Here is a 21,578-nt window from a genome sequence, read left to right as displayed (position 1 = left end):
TGCAAGACCTCAATATAGGCTGTTGAAAGAGACAAAATAACCTTATGTAGCAGGTGTGAATCTCCATCCACAAATTCAGTCTTTCAATAGATGCCTCTGGTAGAAAGTGCTAATATTTCCAAATATTTCTCCAATATTTATTCTCCTTTTCTCTCAGAGATGGAACCCTGCACATTTTAGTTCATGGATTCTCAGAATAAAGATCATATTTCCTTGACTACAGAATGTGTCCCTGTGACTACATTCTGGCGAATGGAACATAAACACAAGTGGTGTGTGAAACTTCTGGGAAGGAGTGTTCTTTCCTCTTAATTTTCCCTTTCTTGCTGTCTGTCATATGGATGTCTATACATTTTAACTTAATCATCCCAACAATACTTGAAACATATACTATTAGTATCCTCACTCTGCTGGTGAGGAATCTGAGGCACAGAGGGGTCAGGAACCTTATCCAAAGTCATATAATCCTGAGAGAGCCAGGTTTCCCACTCACAAAGTTTGGCTCTTGAGGAGATTACGTGTGTAACTGCTGCCTCTCCTCTGAGCGAAACGGAATTATACTGTTTCAACTCTTTTCCTGCTGGGCTGGAGGGAAATGTGACTGTAGCCATCTTTGAGTGTCCCCTCCCCAAGCTTCATATACACTACCAAAGTTTCAGATAGGCCTTGGTGGTCACTCATCATCTTTCTACCATGGGTATAACTGAAATGCCCATTATTCAGAGAGTAAATTTTTTAAAATGTTAGCTAGAACATAGGTGGCTCTACATATTTTCAGCCCAAAAAAGAAGAGAAGCCTCGAATGCAGTTGTCAGACCCAAAAGAATTAACATTTAAGGAGTGATGAAACTGTACCTATCCTGCTCCCAGTTGCCCTGACATTGAGCCTTTATCTTACAATAATTTTATAATGAAAAAAAACAACCCTCCTTTTTCTTCTCCATTCAAGAAAATAGTAAGAGCTCCTGCTCCTTTGTCTAGAGAAGTTTGTGGGAGGACTTTATGGGTTCTGTTTTCAAAGCTGAAGTCCATTGGGATTTGAGATGAGAGAAACTTCTTCCAAGTTAAAGGAGATTGTTAGAGACTGTTGAAGAGTAGAGTTGGATCAGTGAACAAAACTAGAAGTTGGATCCAAAACTAGAGGTTGATCACTGTTGGATCAGTGAACGAAGCTAGAGGTTTATATTGTTTTACAATTTCATTTCGGGGGGAAGGTCAGGTCTGATTGTTTCATGCTGCAAATAATATATAAAATGATGAGGGAAATACTTTTTTAACTATAAAAGGACTAAATTTATCTTTAAAGTCTAAAAGCTGTTGGGCAAAGAACATAGGTGATATTCAGTGATAATCAACCAAGCAACTGAGAATTCACATGGTCCTGCCTGAACTTCCCATCCACCTGCACTGAAAACCCAGTTGTACTTCCTCACCTGTCAACTTGGCTGGGGACAGTAGTAGTCTGTTGTATGGATACTCTTTCTGTCCCCTACTGTTGGCCTGAAGATTTGGACTGCTTGGAGAATGAAAGAAAGTGGAACCAGAGAAGTACCTCTCCTGCCAACATGCCTTACTCTTTCAATTAGGTGGCTCTGCCTTCCGCATGCCATTCTTGGTTTATGGGGCTCTGGTCAATCCAGAAGACCCACATAGCATCCAGTTTCCTTGAAGTTTTGTATGACCATGGATTATAGTACCACTCCCAGTCCAAAGGCTCATAATTCAGCCTGGGGCCATCTTTTTCTTTTCAAACCTCATTCCTCCCACAGTGCTAAGCTTATGAAAAGAAAGAACAGATTGCCCTGCCATGAACTTCTCCTGAAGCAACCAAACATGGAGCCTTTAAAAGCAAAGGAAGGGAAAGGGAATGTAAGGCAAACCATAAATTATATCCTGAAATTATCCTGCTCCACACATATCACGCATACACATATTTTATCTGAAGACTAAGAAGAAACAACTGAGAATCCAGCAAAACAGTCAGTCTTCCAAATGTTCATTTGCCTCATGACCATTGAAGGCTTGGCTGGTGAGTCTTTCTGTCCTCAGTTGCCCATCAGAAGCCTTTGCCATGGGGGTCACTTCCAGTCTGTCAGCATTCATAGTCTCAGCTTCTCCTTCTTGCCAAGAAATCTGCATTTAGTTTCTTCTGGGATCCCTGAGCTTAGCCCACCTTCATTGTATTCTTTGTTGCCTGAAATCCAGGAGGCCCACTGCTGGCAAATAACTCACCTTTCTCATCTCAGACCAGGGGACAGAGATGTCCTTTAGTTGTTTTCCTCAGGCATTGCTATTTCTCTTTCTTTTCTCTCTATGATGTCTGGCATCACTTGCCAACCTGCATTCCAAAATTCCCTGACATAAAACTCGACTCACAAAGCATTTTATGAAGCATGTAGTGCTCTATAAGTGAGCAGTTTTTTTTCCTGTATTAAAACAATTATATTCACTAAAATTTTATTTTCTTAAATAGTTGTACTCAAGAAAATCACTTTTAAATGGAGGAGGATAAAACAAGCAAATGATTTTGGATCTTTTGAAAACCTTTAGAAATTGATGTCCCTTGTTCTTTTTCTATTTTTTATGTTGGAGCTACCTGTAACACATAGGGTCCAGGGTATGTTGTGTGAGTGTATTCTTGGCTCTAGTCCCATCAAAAGACTCAGAAACATCTTTCCATCAGGTACTCCAGAAAACTGCCACAACTGGCCATCCAACCAACAGTTGCCAACTGGTTGTCCAACTGGCACCAGCTCATACGAGATTGAGAGTGAAATGCTTAAACACTAATACCTCTGAGCTGCTGAAACAATGTGTCTGTACTGTGCGGAGACCTGCTTTTAGCTGTAATTCCAATCACCAATTTATGTTTTCCTCCAAAAAGAATGAGCAGGATCAAATCCTCCCATTATCATAAGGTAACTGGAAAATGCAGAGCAGACTCAAGTGGCCAAGCTGTGTGGCAGAGGTGGATCATGCAGATGTAAGAATACCCTCATGGGGCAATGAGGATGGCAGGAATCTTAAGAACTGTCATGTACGTGACATTTCCTAACAGAGAGCCTGACATAGTAGATGCTCAAAATATCTTAGCTGAATATGAAAATGAAGGATGTTAGACGGAGTGCATGTACTCTGGTTGACAGTTATAAGACTCAGACCTTGAGGTGAATTCTAAGTAATTATTGATTAGAGATTGAGATTTCCCATTAGTGATAATCTGGATTTTGGTGTCTGATTATCCCTACCCCTTAAAACTCCTTAAGGTAAAGTCCAAGTCCTGTTGCCCTTAAGGTAAAGTCCAAACTCCTCAGTAAGCCACGTGTCGTGATTTTGGTCCTGTCTTTCTTTTCAGGTTTATTTTGAGATGTACTCTCCATTTCTCAACCATCCCCACATAAATTCTGTACATTAGCCATATCCAACAACTTGCTTCTTGGATAGATACATTATACGACATCCGTACGGTGGAATACTACTCAGCAACAAAAAAGAATATTACCGTTGCACACAGCTCAAAAATTTTATGTTGCGACCCAGACGTAAGAATACATATTGATAATTCCATTAATAAGAAATTCAAGAACAGGTGAAACCAATCCATGGTGATAAAAATTAGAACAGAGATTGACTGTGGTTGTGTTCTGCCTGTTGATCTGGTCAGATCATTGCTTTTTACTGGGCTGGGTCCCTTGGCTTATTGGGCTTGCTGCCCACCGTGTGGTTTTGTTTGTGCTGTCTTTCCTGGTCAGATATCTTCACCAAGGGCAATCACAGCATTTCCTATGTCTCCTGGCTGTTGAGGCAGGTAAAATATGGAGAGCCTGGGAGTTCTCCATATATAATTTTGCCTATAATAAAAACATATGTCCATGGCTTTTATAATAAGGTATTGGAATTTTCCTCTTGAGTTGTATCCTGTTTACAGAGTAAACATGTTTACTTCCTAGATACTAACCTGGAATTGTGCCTGTGTTACTTCTTTTCGGATAAACTTTTCCTTGAGCACTGAAGGTCATGAAACTTTGATACTGTGCTCAGATATGGTAGTTGACAGCCCCGACCAGCCTCAGTAAAGGAAAAATCTCTTTCCTAGGGACTAATGTCTCATCTTTCTTATTGTCATCAGACAAGAATAGTCAAATTTCCAGGGGTATTGTTGGCAAGCTACATCATCACTGTCTATCCTTTCTTAAGTCAGTTGGAGGGATGAGTGTGTTGAGGATGGACTTTCCTAGTATCAGCTCAGAATACTTGCTGTAAAGAAGCAAAGATAAAAATAAGAATATTATACCCTACATCTGACAAAAATTGAGGTTTGCCATTTAATTGACACACGTATGTTGTCAACACTATTGTTAGATCATCAAGATTATGCTAAGTTTTTAAGTCAGAAATAGAATGAAGAGAGGGAACACGTTTTTCTTTCTTTCTTTTTTCTTTTTGGCCACGCCACTCAACTTGTGGGATTTCAGTTCCCTGACCAGGGATCAAAACTGGGCCCTCGGCAGTGAGAACTCAGAGTCCTAACCACTGGGCCGCCAGGGGATTCTCGTGAACACATTTTTCTTGAGGTTAACAACTGACACTAGTGATCTGGCACAGAGCTTGTTAAAGATAAAGGGAGCAACGATATAGAAAGGAAAATAATGTGCAAAAAGGTTAGAGAATGGAAGTTACAGAGAATTACTGTGTAATGGGTAGGGGAAACAGAAAGCAAGGGGTCACATGACATGTTGACTAGGTGAAAGAAAGGCAGCTCTTGGGAAGAAGACATAGTATTAGTTCACTAGGAGGAGAGGAGCATAAGGAGCAGCCTTGGGGACGAACAAGAGAAAGAAGGCAAGAGGAAGCTGGCTGTCTCCATATACTGGAGACGTACATATACAGGAGTCTGGAAAGGAGGGAGGTGGACTATGTGAAATGATTGAACCCATTCCTTTAAGGTAAGCCTTCAAATGCCTCTGTAATAATTAACAGGACACTTCAGACGAACTGCATGCTTGAATCTGCAGCACAGCAAGGAATAGGCCTCCTTAAGGTACCTTTGTGGAAGAAGAGCTTCTTGCCTGGCCTGTCCATCCCCTGATCCAGCATCGCAGCTGCTCCAGACACTTGGATCACAAGGTACAAATATCTACTTAGGTATTCTTATGTTGTTCTATAAAAACAACATTAAATATAACTAGGGGAGGAGCTGAACCCACATAGATGACCTGTATTTAATTAATATAAAACTACTTAATAAACTTAAACATTATATTTTATATGTACATGTGGAAAACTCCACTATGACGCATAGTATTGCTCCAGTATTAATGGCAACTAAAGAATTGGATGCTAAGGGAATGTTCTCTTCTGGATCTATTCTGGGCCTTCTTTCTTTGAAATCTTTGTGTATGCGATGATCCTCTTCTGTGTTCCACAAGGTTCTTCATAACGTGTTTTCCCTGCTCGAATCAGGATTGCTTGACTGATGGCTGAAAATTCTCAGGGGTTTTATTTGCAATTTGTAAAACTCACACTTGGAGTGCAGGTTTTGTTACCAGCTCCTTCTGTTCTTAATTTGCTGCTTTACATGTTTAACTGAGGGACCTCTTAAAAATAGCAACAATCATTGGAAACACTAATCTATTCTATGTACTTTATATATGTGTGAACAATTTAGTCTTCACAAAAACTCCATGAGGTAGGGGCTCGTGCTCTCTGTATTGTATTGTTGGGAGACGTGGGCACAGAGACAGGGAGTAATTTGTTCAAGGTCTTCGTACTGGTAATTGGCAGAGGGGTTTGAGCTCGGGCAGCATGAATCCAGAACTGGTGCCCGTAACTACTACCATTTACTGTCTCTCCAAAAGCTTCCTTCTGGGGCTTCCCTGGTGGCGCAGTGGTTGCGCGTCGGCCTGCCGATGCAGGGGAACCGGGTTCGCGCCCCGGTCTGGGAGGATCCCACATGCCGCGGAGCGGCTGGGCCGCTGAGCCTGCGCTCCGCAGCGGGAGAGGCCACAACAGTGAGAGGCCGGTGTACCGCAAAAAAAAAAAAAAAAAAAAAAAATTCCTTCTTCCTATGCAACTTGGCTATTAGCATTATCTGGAATGGTTTCTCTGTCTTCTATCTAGCAATCAGAAGAATTATATAGATCATTCTCTATTTTGATGGAAGCCTTAACCTCCAGTCACACCGATATATGATAAAGTTAACTGTACTATGCAGAAGTCTATTTTTTTCCCTTTTTCGTGTTATCAAATGTTTCTATAACATGGATTAACTTTGGTATTTAATAAATATATTTTTATTCCCATCTATATATGCTAGCATTTAATCATCAATATTTTTTGCTTTAATATATTGGTAATCCAAAAGAACAGGCCAGGATATAGCTAAAATTTGGTGTAGAATATTAGGGTGGAGGATGAAAAGTTGGAGTGGGCACATCTGGATGTGCTTCCTGAGCAGCTAGGAGAGCAAAGATGATGGTACCTTGATGTAGATGTTTAAAGTGGGAGAGAGAGTTCATAAATGGGTGGGGAGTAAAGTGAAGCTAAGCCTGGCCCCTATCTCGTGAGGAATAAAGGTATGATACGAGGGAAGGGCTAGTGAAGTAAATTTTGAGTCTGACCTTGAAAGAACTAATAGATTTGGACTGATAGCACGATACAGGGTGGGTGAGAGTATGAGCAAAGTTTGGAGGTAAAAATGACCAAGAAGCAGGAAATCTGCATCAGTTCCCTTCACTTTTCGCCAGATGAAGCAATCTCTATTATGGTTATTGCTTTTTGGCTTCTCAGATAATTTTAACTTATTTTTAGAAATATTATCACAGCTTTATCTTTATTGTGACCAGATGTGAGCAGATTCAAAGCAATTGGAATTGTTTGGAAATTACAGTAGAGTTTGTGTAAAGCAGACACAGCAGTCAGAGGTGGACTGCTTTAGATCATAAGCAAAAGCCAAAACACTTTTTGCACAAATGACAAAAAGAAGAAACAAATAAAAATCCCTATAGGAATAAATGTAATTTATGTATCATTTAGCTTATTAGATTGCTAATAAGCTAAATACAGTATCATTTAGCTTATGAGATTGCTTCAAATGCCTATTTTCTATAAAATTATGAACTTGTAAGCTAATGCTATTTATTTTTAGTCATTAGTTCACCCTTCTCTATGAGAGGTAAGAGCCTCATAAAGCATTATTTACAAGGACCTAAGAGGTAATTGAATTCAAGCCTTGCATTTGTAAATGACAAAGCAGAGACTTAAAGAAATAGAATGATCTTCCCAAGGTCATGTAACTAGTTAGCATTGAAGCTGAAGCTAGAATTCTGATCTCCTGACACTTAGGTCATGAAGTGCTTGTTTTCCTAATATTCTCCAAGGTGGCCTTTATGGCAACACTTGGAAGTCAACCCCTTAAGTGTCTGGTACTAATTATATAATACATTACACACAAACAGAATGTTGCATTATAAATCATAAGAAGACCTTATTAAACTAAATAAAATATAAACAGAATTGAATTTTTGTTATATGACACACGAGGGAGATTGACATTAGAGGCAAGGATAAAGAATTATGGGATTATTTTAGGGAGACTTGAGTTTAAATTAAAAAAAAAGGAACTTGATATCATAGTAAGCCATGGTAGATTCTTCACCCGGGAGTAATGTGATCAATGTGGTGTTCTAGGAAGATTATTCTGTCAGTTATATGGATATTGCCAAAAAGTCAGATTGAAACCAAGAGAAGGAGAATGATAGCAGAGGCTTCTGAGGTGATCCAGAACTGACATGAATGAGTACCTTTCAGTGACAGTGACAGCTCTGACCACTCTTCATTTAGTATCTGCGTCCTTTCAGGCTGCTATAACATGATACCATAGACTGAGTGGCTTAGACAGTAAACATTTATTTCTCACAGTTCTGGAGGGTAGGAAGTCCAAGATTAAGGCATTAGCAGATTCTGTGTCTGCTGAGAGCCCACTTCCTAGTTTATAAAGCGTCATCTTCTCACTGTCTTCACATGGCAGAAAGGGAAAGGGAGCTCTCTGGAGTCTCTCTTATAAGGACACTAATGCCCGTCATGAGGGCTCTGACCTCATAACCTCATCATCTCCCAAAGGCTCCACCTCCAAATACCATCACATGGGAGGTTAGGTTTCTACATAAGAATTTTGAAGGGACACAAACATTGTCTATGGCAATTAGTGACTGAATAACATCAGTAATGAGGAAAGACAAAAAGTTATTTATCATGGTTGCTAACCAAGACTTTGAAATCGATGGACATTTTAAAAATGCAGCTACCCAAGCCTCAAACTTTGTGATTCTGATTTTGTCCTCAAAATCCTCAAAATGGATCCTTGCTCTATAGGTGATAGTGTATATGAAAGGATAAATGAGAGTGTTTTAGGGGGACAATAGACAAAACTGACTCTGACTCTTTAAAAAACAGATGTAGAGATTCTTAGATTTATAAAAGCACGTTTATTCTTCTTCCTTGAAAAGTTGTTTAATTAGTTAAATAAGTAAAGACCACTACTAATTAATGATGAGGGTATGTATTCCCTATAGATAACTAAGGTTAGACGCAACGCCCCCCCCGACTTCCTAATATATAAGCATTTAGAAATAAGTAAATGTTACAGACGCAAGGATTATTCACTTTCAAGTATGCTTGTATTTTTATTTTACCTTTTTTTCTTCACCTCATTTTTCATTCTCTTTCCCAAGTCCTTCTGTACTGTCTAGTTTCTCTTTTAATACATACCACTCTGTCCTTACTCAGGCTCCTCTCTACAGATGGAGTCCTTTGGGAGGAAGGATGGAAAGGGAAATTAATGGTGCCAAACCTCCTACCTGAGTGAGAAGACAAAGTAATCACAATTGTTTGTCTTTAGAGAGACAGTGTGGTAGGATTTATTTGAAAGCACAGAATCCTGCCTCTGTCTGCCTTGTTCTCCTGCTCTACTTCAGATATTCTGATCTGAAAGTCCTGCTATAAAAATTGAAAAATTCATTTAGATTTTTTAGATTAAAAAAAAAATCTTCAATCTTTTAAAGAGTGCCACTCACTGTTTTGCATTCCAATGTGGTATGTGTCTTAGCCTCGACCCTGTAAACTCCAAAAGCACAGGCTGAAGATTCACAAATTCATGTCTCCATCTTGGACTCCTCTGAATTCTAGATTTGTATAGCCAACTGCCTACTCAGCATCACCACTTGTATGTGTAGCAGGCATCTCATTTTTAATATATTCATAACTGAGCTTATCGTTTTTCCCTCCAAACCTGTCTCCCCCACCCAGCCTTTCCCATTTTAATTACTTACAACTCCATTCTTATGGTTTCTTGGGAAAAACAACAACAACAACAAAAACAAGACCCTTGGAGTCATTCTCAGCTGGTTTCTTTCACTCAATTCTCACATCTAATTTTGTCAGCAAATCCCATTCACTGTGTCTTCAAAATATATCTTGGCTTCCAACTATGATGGACTGGATGGGAGCTAACCAATCTCTCCCTGAGAGCAACTAGAAAATCTGGATGAAATACAGAAAAACATCTGCTTGAAGGCTTTGTATGGTTTCCCAGGCAGCCAGGATTTGAAGAGTCATAATCCTAGAATGAAGAGAATGGCAGAGAAGTAATATTTACCTTCTAAGCCACGTTTGCCCATGAGGCAGTGCTGGCCAGGAATTAGAGAAGCTGAGCAGAGAGCAGTTATCAGAAATCCGGTGGTGCTGGGAGATAAAAACTGGAGTACAAGGTCTGCCAGGTGAATGGGCCCAGACTCTCAGCTGAGAGCTCTAAACGTCAACATGCAAGAAATAAGAGGAAACCAGAAATAGATCAGCTTGAGGAAGATTGAAACCTTTATCCCAGTCAGCTTAAGCTCTGATTGGGTCAATGTTTCTGCTCCTATTCAAAACTGCCTTCTAGAAACTTGAGAAAAGCCCTTTGGAGGAAGAAACACCCTTTCAGTCCCTCTACAATTTTTCTGTCCAATGTCCTGATTTATTACTAGACAGGACCTTGGGAAAGAGTAGAGAATAAAAATACTCACAGATGATTCAGATACTGGAATTTAAAATAACTCTAAAAATTATGTTCAAGAAAAATTGATGACAAAATGGGGAGTTGCACTGGAAAGCTGACATCTATAATAAAGAATAAGTGGAAATTCAATAATTGAAAATCATCCTTTCCTGATGGTGATAATTTTTTAAATGTCTTCTCTATTTTTCTTGATAAATCAGAAGTTTTTCAATTTTATTGGTTATCTCAAAGAACAAATTTTAGGTTTTATTCGTTCTTTCTAGAGAAATGGATTTGTTTTCACTGGGCAGCTATAGATAATCTAGTAAACCACTCTAGGATTCAGTTTTCACATCTTGAAAATGCAGGTTTTAGCTTAAATGAGTATTTATTGAACTTGAATAAATTGAACTTCAGTAAAATGTTGATTTTTGAGTTGTGAAGAGAACACTTATGTGGAGATCTGCCATACACAGATGGAACTTCAAAGCTGAGCTTAGGAGAGAAGTCCAAGCTAGACGATAGTCATCAGCCAAGAGGGGGCAGTTGTAGCTCAGAGGGTGCATAGGATCACCAAAAAAGAAAGGGAAGAGGCAGAAGAGGGAACACGAAAGGGATAGGAATGCAGATCCCCGAACCTGTGCATTTTGAATCGACTTTCTTTATCAATTCCAGAGCTTTCTCACCAGCCAAGCTACTAACAAGACAAAACAAACAGCCCCCTCCCCCTGAAAAACAAAACAACTTATGTTTTACCAAACAATTTTCTCCTTTTTAAAATCTTTTCCAACAGAAGATATATGTAGATGTATGAATGTATGTATGAATGAATGACATACTTCAAAAATGTGGGGTTCTTGAAGGATGTTAAAGAAAAAAAGAATGGTTTCTAAAGATACAATGGTAAACTAGGATTATGCAGTCTGATTCTCTGGGATCAATTTATATAAAAACAAACGTACTGGAATGGGCTGAATTGTAGATGACTCTAAGGGGCGTGGTGACGCCAGGGCAATGGAAGATTTACATGGAGCTGTGATTTTAAAGCAGGTGTTGGGTTCCTTGGAAAATAAATCAAAACATCTATTAAAGGTATATATTACAACTGTAATATTTTCAGGTCTTCTGTTTTAGTCATTCACATCTATGTCTTGCCTAAGATTGAGTGCTTTTAATTTCTTGAGCATATCGACCATAAATACTATGTGAACCTGATGACATGTTAGTCAATGGCCTATAATTTCAAATTGAAAACTGGACTGACCTGGCATGCTGTGTAAGAAATTTTCATCTCCCTGGTATTATCAAAATCCTGACATGCTTTTAATAAATTGTTAAAATTAACTATGACACTTGCTTTAGTATACACATTGCCTTATAATTTACAATGTATTTGCCATGCTGAAAGATTGATTTTAGATAGGTCTAGCCTGTCTGACTGGGGAAAAAAATGTCATTCTGTTTTATGGAATAAAACAAGGTTCCTAAAGACACATTCAGTTAAAATGAAGCAAAAACTGCAGTGTCTGAGAATGGTAATACCTTGTGTTATCTGGATTTATTGATCAAAGTAAAATCAGTGTTCTATTTCAGATCTGCCTGCATCAGCGTGCTCTTTTCAACAGCCCCAGTTTTTTGAAAAGCTTCCCACTGTACTTCCTGTGACCCCTACCTACCTCTTTTGTGCATAAAAAAATATTGCAGAATTGCATGCTAACTGGAAGATTATTGAGTTGCTTTCTATAAAGTTAAGATAGAAAGCGAGCCAATGAATTAAAAACTCGTAGGTAGAGGAGCTTTTGAAAGGTGCTTTCTTAGCACCTGAAATTACAAGAATTTTCTATTGAACTCAACTGGTTAGATTTGAATAAAACCTAATCTTACATCAAAAATTATAGCCTGAGAGACTATGGAAAAATACTCCCTCATATAGACTCTTAAAACGTTTTCTTTTGTGAGGAATTATGTACATAGGTTATTGATTTTAAACTCAACTAAATAAGAAAGAACAATCTATTGCTGCAAACTACCCCAAAACTTAACGGCTAAAACAAAAGCTATTTTATTTCATCTTAAACCTGTATGGGTCTAGAATTCAGGCAGAGTTGGCTGGGTGCTTTTTCTGCTGCTCATGATGTTGTTGGAGATAACTTAGTGGTACTCAGCTGGCAGATGAACTGGCCTGCAGGTTCCCAGATGTCTTCTCTTGGCATCCTGGTATGGATGGTTGGAAAACTGGACTCCCTGGGTCTCCACCTTCTAATGGGCGTAGCTGCAAAGAGTTTGCAACAGTCTTTAATACAGCAAGCACTGTGTCAGTTTGGGTCCTTTAAGAAGCCAAGATGGGATTAGGTATGCAAGAGATTTATTGAGAGGAAGCATCTGTGAAGTAAGGTACCTCCATGGCCACCATATTTACCTAGGTTAGCAATGCATAAATAAAACTGGGAAGATGAAGTATGGTTAATAAGCTGGATAATGAGGTTTATATGAATAAGTAAACACCAATATCTGATTCATTTCATAAAGAGTGAATGATCAGAGAAGAACCATTGTCTACTGGCTTTGAGGGTGTCTGAGGAGTCATGCTTCCTCCCTCCCTGAACAAAGAGAGTGCAGCTGTAGTCTGGTTGCAAGCACTCAGGTCTTTGTCCAGGTTCATCTTCTGTGCCGTTTCTGATTTATTGTATAAATAAAAATTAAAAAATATTTTTTCCTTTCAGTGGCTGATTGGTCTGGGCAGGGGCTGGGTGTTGGCTAGGGGCTCTGTTGGGATGCTTAGGGAATAGTGTGGTCAGTCTTCTATGGCAATGTAAGAAAAATAATACTGAATGTGAGCCTGAATATCATGCTATGAGTCATTATGCAAAATCACTAGGTCCAGAACAATTCTATTTGACTTACAAATTATTTATGCCCAGAAGAAACACGGAAATAAAGTTTCTGGGAGCTGGAATGTTAATTTTCTGCTTTGGCTCTTCAGCTGGAACTGTCCAAATGACTTACAGGATTGAAGTTCCTTTTACATTTCTTCTTGAACTTCAGTGAAAGGAGGTTGGCAGTGATTAAAATGGGTTATCCTCTGACGTCACAAGTAGTGACAGACCCTTCTGCCTAAGGTCACACTGTGGAGAGATTGAGAATATTTCTATGGTCCTTGTCCTGGAATGGAAAGTGGTTTCTGTCAGTTCTTGAGAGCAGGAGTTAGGTTTTGATGTGTGTGATGATCATCTGGGCAGCTTATTGTTAAAACAGATGTCAGAGCTGTAGCCCTGGAGATTCTGGCTCAGTACGTCTGGGATAGGGCCCAGGGCTTCCCTATGTATTTTTAAGAAGCTTCAGTGGTAAGTTTGGTGCACACTAAAGTTCGAGAACAATTGCTGTTAAACCTAGGTAAGACAAAGGAAGCAGTTGTCAGGTTAATACCCAATATCTGGTTAATCCACAATTCCATTATTATATACTAACTATGAGCATATATATTTTCAAGTTGTTCCTTTCAATAAATACCTCATGAACATTTACTTTGTATTGGGATTTATTCTAGGAGATGGGGACACACAAAAAGGATAAGACACCATCATTTCCTCAGACAGCTCAGTTTGGTGGACAAAATAGGTAATATACATTACAGTGACAAATGTGTTATAAATAGAAAAATATCTGTACAGTGAAGGTACATAGAAGGAAATGATATATTCTGGGGCCATAAATGAAGGCTTTACTGAGGAAGTGATATACAAACTGGACTTTGAAGAATGTATTGGTATGTGCTAAATGGATGAGGGCAGAAAAAATAGTCTAGAAAGAAGTACTAGTTTATACATAGGCACAAGTTATACTACTTGAGTAACTGCAAGTAGTTTAAGTGGAACATAAGATATAAGGGAAAGAAATGTGAGGGATGAGTCTGGAGAGGTAGGTAGGAAACATTATAAAAGGTCTTATATTCCATACTAAATATCTTAGTTTTTTAAAAATCCATTTTATCAGTAGTTTTTTTAAGATTTTCTGGGTCATGGATTTTTTTCTGGGATAGTCTACTAGAAAATTTCACATACTTAGTCATTCAAAAAGTTTTGCATCTGATTTCAAGGAAGTCATAGTCAAAAGAATCACTGTTGTAGACAGTTCATAAAGAGAGTTACATGGTCAGGTCTGTGCTTTAGAATAATTGCTCTAGTTGGAGTGGGTTGGGAAAAGCCAGCCTAGAGGCAGGGAGATGAGTTAGGAGGTAGTGGCACTAGAAATGAGATGGAGAGTCAAGATTATCAGAATTGGGGATTGTTGTTTATATAGGAAAAGAAGGAGTGGAAGACCTCTCCCAGGTTTCTGACTAGACTTTTGATTACATGGAAGTGTTCTCAAATGCAATAGGAAATATGAAAAGTGCAGATAATGACTGGTTTTGTACATGTTAAGTTAGATATGAGAGCAGATGTTTCAGAAACAGTTGTATCCATGTGTCTATTGCACATAGGAGAGATCAGTGTAACAGATATAGCTGTCCAACTAAATCTTCTCCATGTCCCTTCTTCCTTACTGGTAGAGCTCTGACTTTGTGCCTTCATCCTTCTCTGTGCAGCCATGTGCTCTGGGAAGGAGAGACTAACGTCATCCTCAGCAAAGGTTTCTGAGAAGCCTCCCAGCTTGAATCGTCTCTTCTGGTCATAGTGATATCATTTCCCTTGCCAGTGATTTGCTTAGGAAGTGGCTGGTGATTCAGTTCTGGTCAATGAGAAATATAAGGGTGTCTCCTGGGCCCTGCTGGGAAAGTTCCTTAATGCTTATAAGGCGAGATGTGTGAGAATATGAAGCGTGGAGCAGGTGCCACCATTTTGAAGCCATGTAGTGAGCTAGCCAAGGTTCTGAGGATAGCTTTTCTGCTATTTGTAACCAAAATTATCCTAAATTTGGGATTTGGAACCTCTCTCCTTCTCTCTTTCTCATCTATCTAACATCTATCATGGTAAAAAACATTTTTAAGTGTACAGTTTAGCGGTGTTAAGTATATTCACAATGTTGTGAAAGATCTCACAACAGAACTTGCCATCTTGCAAATCTGAGACTTTATACTCATTAAATAATTACTCTTTCTTCCTCCTTCCCCTGGCCCCTGGCATCCACTGTGGATTGTTTTAAAATAAGTTGTAAGAGAGAACAAAACCCTGCCCAGAGAGAATATAATACTATAGGAATAATGGTATTTTGGAAGGAGGCAGAGAAAGAGAGTTCCACAAAGGAGATGGAGAAAGATCAACAGGCGGTAGAACGCGAGAACTGGTAGCATACACGTCTGTGAGACTCAAGACGAAAGGGGCTTTGGGGGATGGAATAGTTACCATGCCGAGTGTTGCAGAAAGATGTATTAAAGTAAAGCCTAAAAATGTCAACAGTGTTTTGTAATTAGGAAGTCATGGATAATGTCGGTAAGAGCTATTTGGATAGAGTAAGGAGATTAGAAGCCAGAGCTGAAGAGTGAATAGTAACTGAAGAAATAGAAGAGGTTTCCCAGCAAGGGAGAGAGCCACACAATGAAATCACCACTTTCCTCATCTGGTACGGTTCAAACTCACCCCTTTAACACTCAGCTAATATTCGCCCTGATTTCAGCTGGATGATGTCCAGAGACTGGTGCCATAGAGACTGGAACAAAGCTGGACCTTGAGTCCTGTTTATCCTCCTGCTGCCTAAATGAGTACATATATTCTAGAGGAACTTTGTCGATCTGCCAGCTTTTGTTTATCTTCGTGGGCCCTGTGGCTATATATTGTTTTATTCTTACATGGGGGTCTGGGAAGAGGTATTGTTTCTTTGAAAGGTCTGAATTTGCCCAGCCGAGGGATCTAATTTAAACACTCTTAGTTTTAGAACTACATGCCTTAAGAGAAATATTTGGTCCTCTGTCTAACAGTGTGCTTACAGCACAGTCTGGTCTGCTTTAAATTCAGAGCAGCTTCATTATTCTTATTTATTTATTTCCCTATATTAGTTTTGGTGAAAAACATTAGTATTGTGCAGTAACCAAGGTCATTTTGCTCTCCACAATTTTCCTTCTGTGTCTACAAAAATGGACATTTCAACGAAAGGTTGCGATGTGTTTAATTATAACTCCAAGTGGTTGAACTGCCAGGTTAGCGGGCTAATGCCATTCAGCCTCTGAAACGCTATAAATTGAAAGCATTTATAGCAGATTCTTGGGTATCCTCAGGGCTAACTTGTAACGTGACTAGATTGCAGATTCCCCAGGCTTGACCAAAATGAATTGTTTTTATCTTCTCTTAAAAAGATTAGTGAGTGAAGATGATCTTAAACCCCACAGAATAAGTGTATTCAAATAATAAAAATATATATATTTCTAAGAAATTGTGTTGAAAATAAAACTTGGATGTTGATAAACATCTCATTTAGTCATTTAATTCCTATTCAATGACTGAATCAAGCATCTACTATGTGCAAGACACTAAGGTGATGTCTGTTTAAAGGGGCACTGTGTAACAACTCAAAATGTTTTATGAAGTAAAAAAAGTCTCATTTTTTGAAAGTCAAATTTTCATGTGTTGAGGTGTTTCAAGTGGGTATGGGTATAATACATATGGTTTAGTGGCTCTACCCTGCTAGAAAATATTTGTCTTTTCTCCTCCTATTTCACATGATTGCATCTAACATTGCATATGGATATGAGTGATTCTCCTGATTATCAATGAAAATTCAGAAGGTAAATCCAGACACTAAAGTGTTAAGATATTAAAATACGCTGCTGTACTCTGCAGGAGTTGGAGTGTGACTAGACCCATCTTTGAAATATTTCATGAAAAATATCTTTGGATACACAGATTGGTTCAGAGAATGTTTGGTGTTTTCAATGAATAAAATAAGTCTTGCAAGCAACTTGAAGAAGTAAATGTCAATTAAATCCTATAAGGATAGACATACGTTTATATGATAAAGGAAAGTTTTTGGAGAACAAACCATCCTGGGCTTCTGAATATTTAAATGGGAGCATTTCAATGTTCTGCCAATATAGTGGTGTTAAATAAAAAGGCAGCGACTATGTGTAAAGCTTTTTTATTTTTATTTTGCTTCTTTGCAGTCAGGGTATATGCTGGAATCAAATCTAAGATATCTGTTTATTCATTGGCCTGATTCTCAAAATGTCTTAAATGTAAAATTGCTTGTTGGCATTTAGACCCTGTGGATTCCTACAGATTTGAGGATTTAATTACCTGCTTGTTCACTTTATGAAGTGGTCAGCCCGTGAAGCCAGCTCTAAGCTGATAATCACCTAGGAGGAGGAACCGCTGGTTTTTACCCTGATGATTTTAATTATTGCTGGTAGCTCAAGAAATAGTAAGTCTCTTTAAGGTTGTTGTTAACAAGAATTTTTGACAGCAGGAAAGACAGGGAATATATTTCAATGTTAGAAATGCCCAGATAGAAGAGAGATGCTACTCACAAACGAATGAACTAATGGAGAGTAGGACTATAATTGGATTTCTCTCTTGTTCCTCTTCCTTTAAATTCCCAGGATAACCAATTTAGTCTGGAAAGGCCTTCCCTGGACCATAGGCATTATTTTCCACAATTTTCATGTTGGCAACTTACTAAAAAAAGACACAAAAACAAAACAGAACAACACTAAGAGTTTCAAATTAAATAGGCCTGCAGCTTGATTTTAACCACAGGCCACCAATTTCTGCTTCAAACTTTCCTCAGTATGTAAATGGAAGTGATCGCTCTCTCTTTTAAAATCATTTAAAAATTATTGTCTGCGCAATTCATTTTGAAATTAATCATGAACTGCCTCATGACATCTTTCTATTATGTCTGAGCTGTTGTTTAATTTTTAATGGCTCTGAAACTTTTCACTTGTCTTGAACCGTTAATCAATTAACTTTAGTGCAGAGATGTGTGTCTTATATTTCTTTGCATTTCCTTTCCTGCCAAGTACAATGAACCCTCAATAAATTCGTGTTAGTTTTGTTTTATTTCATAAAGATGCATAATATTCCAAATCTATAGTCACCTTTTTTGTAAGAGTACTGAAATGACAGAAAATGAAATATAATCAGTTCATATTCATGGAGTGATATTTATTTCTCCCTGGAAATGGCTGCAGAATTTGTAAAAAGACACAAATACTTGTAAGGAAAATCAGAAAACAACTCACAAATGCCTCAGATGTGCTACCAGGGAAAATGCCTCCCCCTTTCCTTTTCCTGCACTGCAGGGTGATCAGATGGAGGAGAACAGATGAGCAGATGAAGAGAAGAAGCACCATATCAGTAATTTTACATACCCATCTCTTTATTTCTCAAAGGTCCATGAATAGGAATTATTATCCCCTTTTACAGATGGGGAACTGAGAGGTACAGAGGTAATGTACAAGATCACACAGCTGCTGTTAGAGCTTGGATTTTAATTCTGGTCTGTTCTTGCACATGTGGGGCTACCTCTCTTAAGCCAAGCGCCTTTTACCACCTTGCCTACTAGAATAAGACAGGTCTTTATAGATATTCAGAAAGAAAGGGCTCTGGGACAAGGTCAGCACAATGTCAAAATTGTGAAGTTATTTTAGTTTATCTTTAGCAGGTCCTTCCTCTCTTCTCTTCATTTCTCCCTTGCACCCACTAACTTCAGTTCCCTCATGCTTCTCTTGGCTTTAAGAATCCACACTGCTGTTTTAGACCTCCCCAGGCCAGAGCACCTGACCTAGAATCTATCTAACTCTTTACTTGATTGCATTCTTATTAAGACTAGGGGCAGGACAGGAATAAGGACACAGACGTAGAGAAGGGACTTGAGGACACGGGGAGGGGGAAGGGTAAGCTGGGATGAAGTGAGAGAGTGGCATGGACATATATATATACTACCAAATGTAAAATAGATAGCTAGTGGGAAGCAGCCGCATAGCACAGAGAGATCAGCTCGGTGCTTTGTGACCACCTAAAGGAGTGGGATAGGGAGAGTAGGAGGGAGACGCAAGAGGGAGGAGATATGGGGATATATGTATATGTATAGCTGATTCACTTTGCTATAAAGCAGAAACTAACACACCACTGTAAAGCAATTATACTCCAATAAAGATGTTAAAAAAAAAGACATCAGTTCTTTGTTTCATTACTGTTTTATAAGTCAATCTGTATTTACACATTAATGGTCATTGATGGATTAATGGCATTCTTCTAGATTACATTTAGAAGCTGACAGGTATAGTTAGGAATTTTGGATGTGGTAGGAGGCATAAAGGGGGGATTCTTGATTAGGAGTTCTTCATTTCCATCTCAAGACCAGTTCTGTGATAGACAAAAAAGCGTTTCAAAATATAGATTTAGTTAGGGAAGTCCTGAAGTAGTCTATTTCAAGTTATGTATTATAACTTCTTTGATCTTTGAAAACATTCTAATTTGTAACAGGTAGTATGTGATTCCACATTGTCAAACTGAGAAATTCATTTAAATAAGCATATCATCTGCCTACACAATATCAAGCAGTTATTGTACTGAGCTCATCGTGGGAACATTCTACTTGCCCCATTCTAAGGGAATTGGCTAAAATAAGCGCTTGGAAAGGTTCTTACAAAGCAGTATTTTTGAAAGTGTGGTCCTACATCAGAATCACAGAGGTACTTCCTAAAAATTCTAGTTCCCAGACCCAATGAATCAGAACCTCTAAGATACTATATTTTTTTAAAAAAAGAGTCTTACCTTAGATTGGTGAGGAGCTCTTGGGAGAGCTTTTGTAATTAAGGCAAATCGCTTCCTGAAAAAAATGCAGTGTTTTTAGTTAATTCAGCTGCTCACAAGTGCCAAATGCATTTGAAGACAAAACTATTCACACTAGAGAAAGATATAATACCAAAAAAAAAGGTCACTGGGTCACTGCATCACCAAAGTCACAGAGAATCTGCACAATATTCTGGAGTATGTTAAATACAAGTGGAGTACACTACACTCTTTATGCTAGTTAAAACTATCAGAAATGTGCTTATCTTCTAACATTTCCATAGAATAACAGAGATTCTATACAAAGAATGAAAATGTGCTCCTAGTTGTCAAAATAGTTGTGCAATCACTTTAAAACCTCATTTCAAGGCCATTTTATATCCTAAAGTTATTATTTTTCTTCTTTCTTATGCTCTTTCTCTCCTTTCCTATTTTTTATGTCTATGGAAAGATAGTCCTTTTAGGAAAAGCAATTGTATATGAATTAACTTTTTGAGCAGACTCCTTTCTAAGAATACCACAATGTTTATGCTTCAGTCTCCTTTCGTTGGAGAGTAATTGGTCCATGAGTCAGGAAGAGTTTGGTCCTGGCTTTGTAGGCTAATGAACTGTGCAGTCTTGCTGACGTAGCTACATCTTGCCATGCCCCAATTTTGCCATCTGTATAATGAGGAGACTGCAGTGGCTGATTTCTGATGCCCCTTCCAGCTGTACAATGGGAAAGGAGCAGAGGCAGTCTTTGCAGGTGGTTTCCCTGGTAAATGTTAATTTCTAAGGAATCTTTTCTACTTTCACTGTGAAATAAAGTGCACATTTCTCGGTAAGAGAGAAGGCACAGAAAGAAAACATAAAATGGATCATTTGCATTTAAGTTGCTTAAGTAAGAGGGAAATTACTCACTTATTTAGGTGAATCAACATTTTCTCTTGGAATCCAGTGTGTCATCATGTATTTCTTAAGTTAATCACTTCAGGAAAATGGCTCTGAAGGAGGGTGGGCCAAAGTTAGCAAAACAAGGTACTTTAAAAAAACAATCCCTGGTGGTGGATGAACTGGGAGATTGGGATTGACATATATACACTAATATTATAAAATGGATAACTAATAAGAACCTGCTGTATAAAAAAATAAATAAAATGCAAAAATTAAAAAAAAAATCCCTTTAATGTGTACGTGCTTAAATTAGTGGTTCCTTATGAAATGAGTTTAGTCAGCATTTCAGAAAAAATCAATGAGAAATTAAGAATTGACATGCCCTTCATTCTCTACTAATCTCTTCTTGCCCCTTGTTCTGTTTTTTTGAAGACTGGCCTCAATATTTTTGAATATACACATCATTCAGAAAAACTGAGCATGTACTCCCCAGATATATATTTATATATGTATTTATAAGCTATATCTATACATACACACATATATATATATATATATATATATATAAACCATCTCTAGTTACTATCTCAAGGAACAATGTGCAATTAAAAGAAATTCATCATTAGAGAAAATAGATGGAAGCCTTTAGATAATTTAAAATTGGAGGGGGGCGCTGACATAGGTCCACAAATGATTGAATCATTGTTATTTTTGATTTACAACATGGCAAAGAATTCATGTTAAGAATAGATGTGTTAACTCTGCCACTGCCACTTTATTTTTTATCTGCTCTAACTTGCATCATTAGTTTTATCTTCGATCTGGGTTTCTTTGCAGAGATTTTTGAAAAAGCCCTTTGACCATGTTGAGAAGATTTAGTTTAGTTGAAAACCTTATAAATATAGTCTGTAGATCTATCTAATTAGGCATACACAATCTGTAAT

General features: G+C 38.2%; 1 long non-coding RNA gene across 1 annotated transcript in view; it reads left to right on the top strand.

Annotated features, from left to right (window-relative positions):
* LOC112067107 (uncharacterized) overlaps positions 1–21,578 on the top strand; it is a 285,545-nt gene that overhangs the window by 55,860 nt on the left and 208,107 nt on the right. Inside the window, exon 5 of the long non-coding RNA XR_002893081.3 lies at positions 4,981–5,127. This is a non-coding gene — a long non-coding RNA (uncharacterized lncRNA). The remainder of the gene's footprint in view (positions 1–4,980; positions 5,128–21,578) is intronic.

The sequence above is a fragment of the Physeter macrocephalus genome, chromosome 5 (assembly GCF_002837175.3).
Source record: "Physeter macrocephalus isolate SW-GA chromosome 5, ASM283717v5, whole genome shotgun sequence".
Lineage (NCBI taxonomy): Eukaryota > Metazoa > Chordata > Mammalia > Artiodactyla > Physeteridae > Physeter > Physeter macrocephalus.
This window is presented reverse-complemented; position numbering and strand designations above follow the sequence as displayed.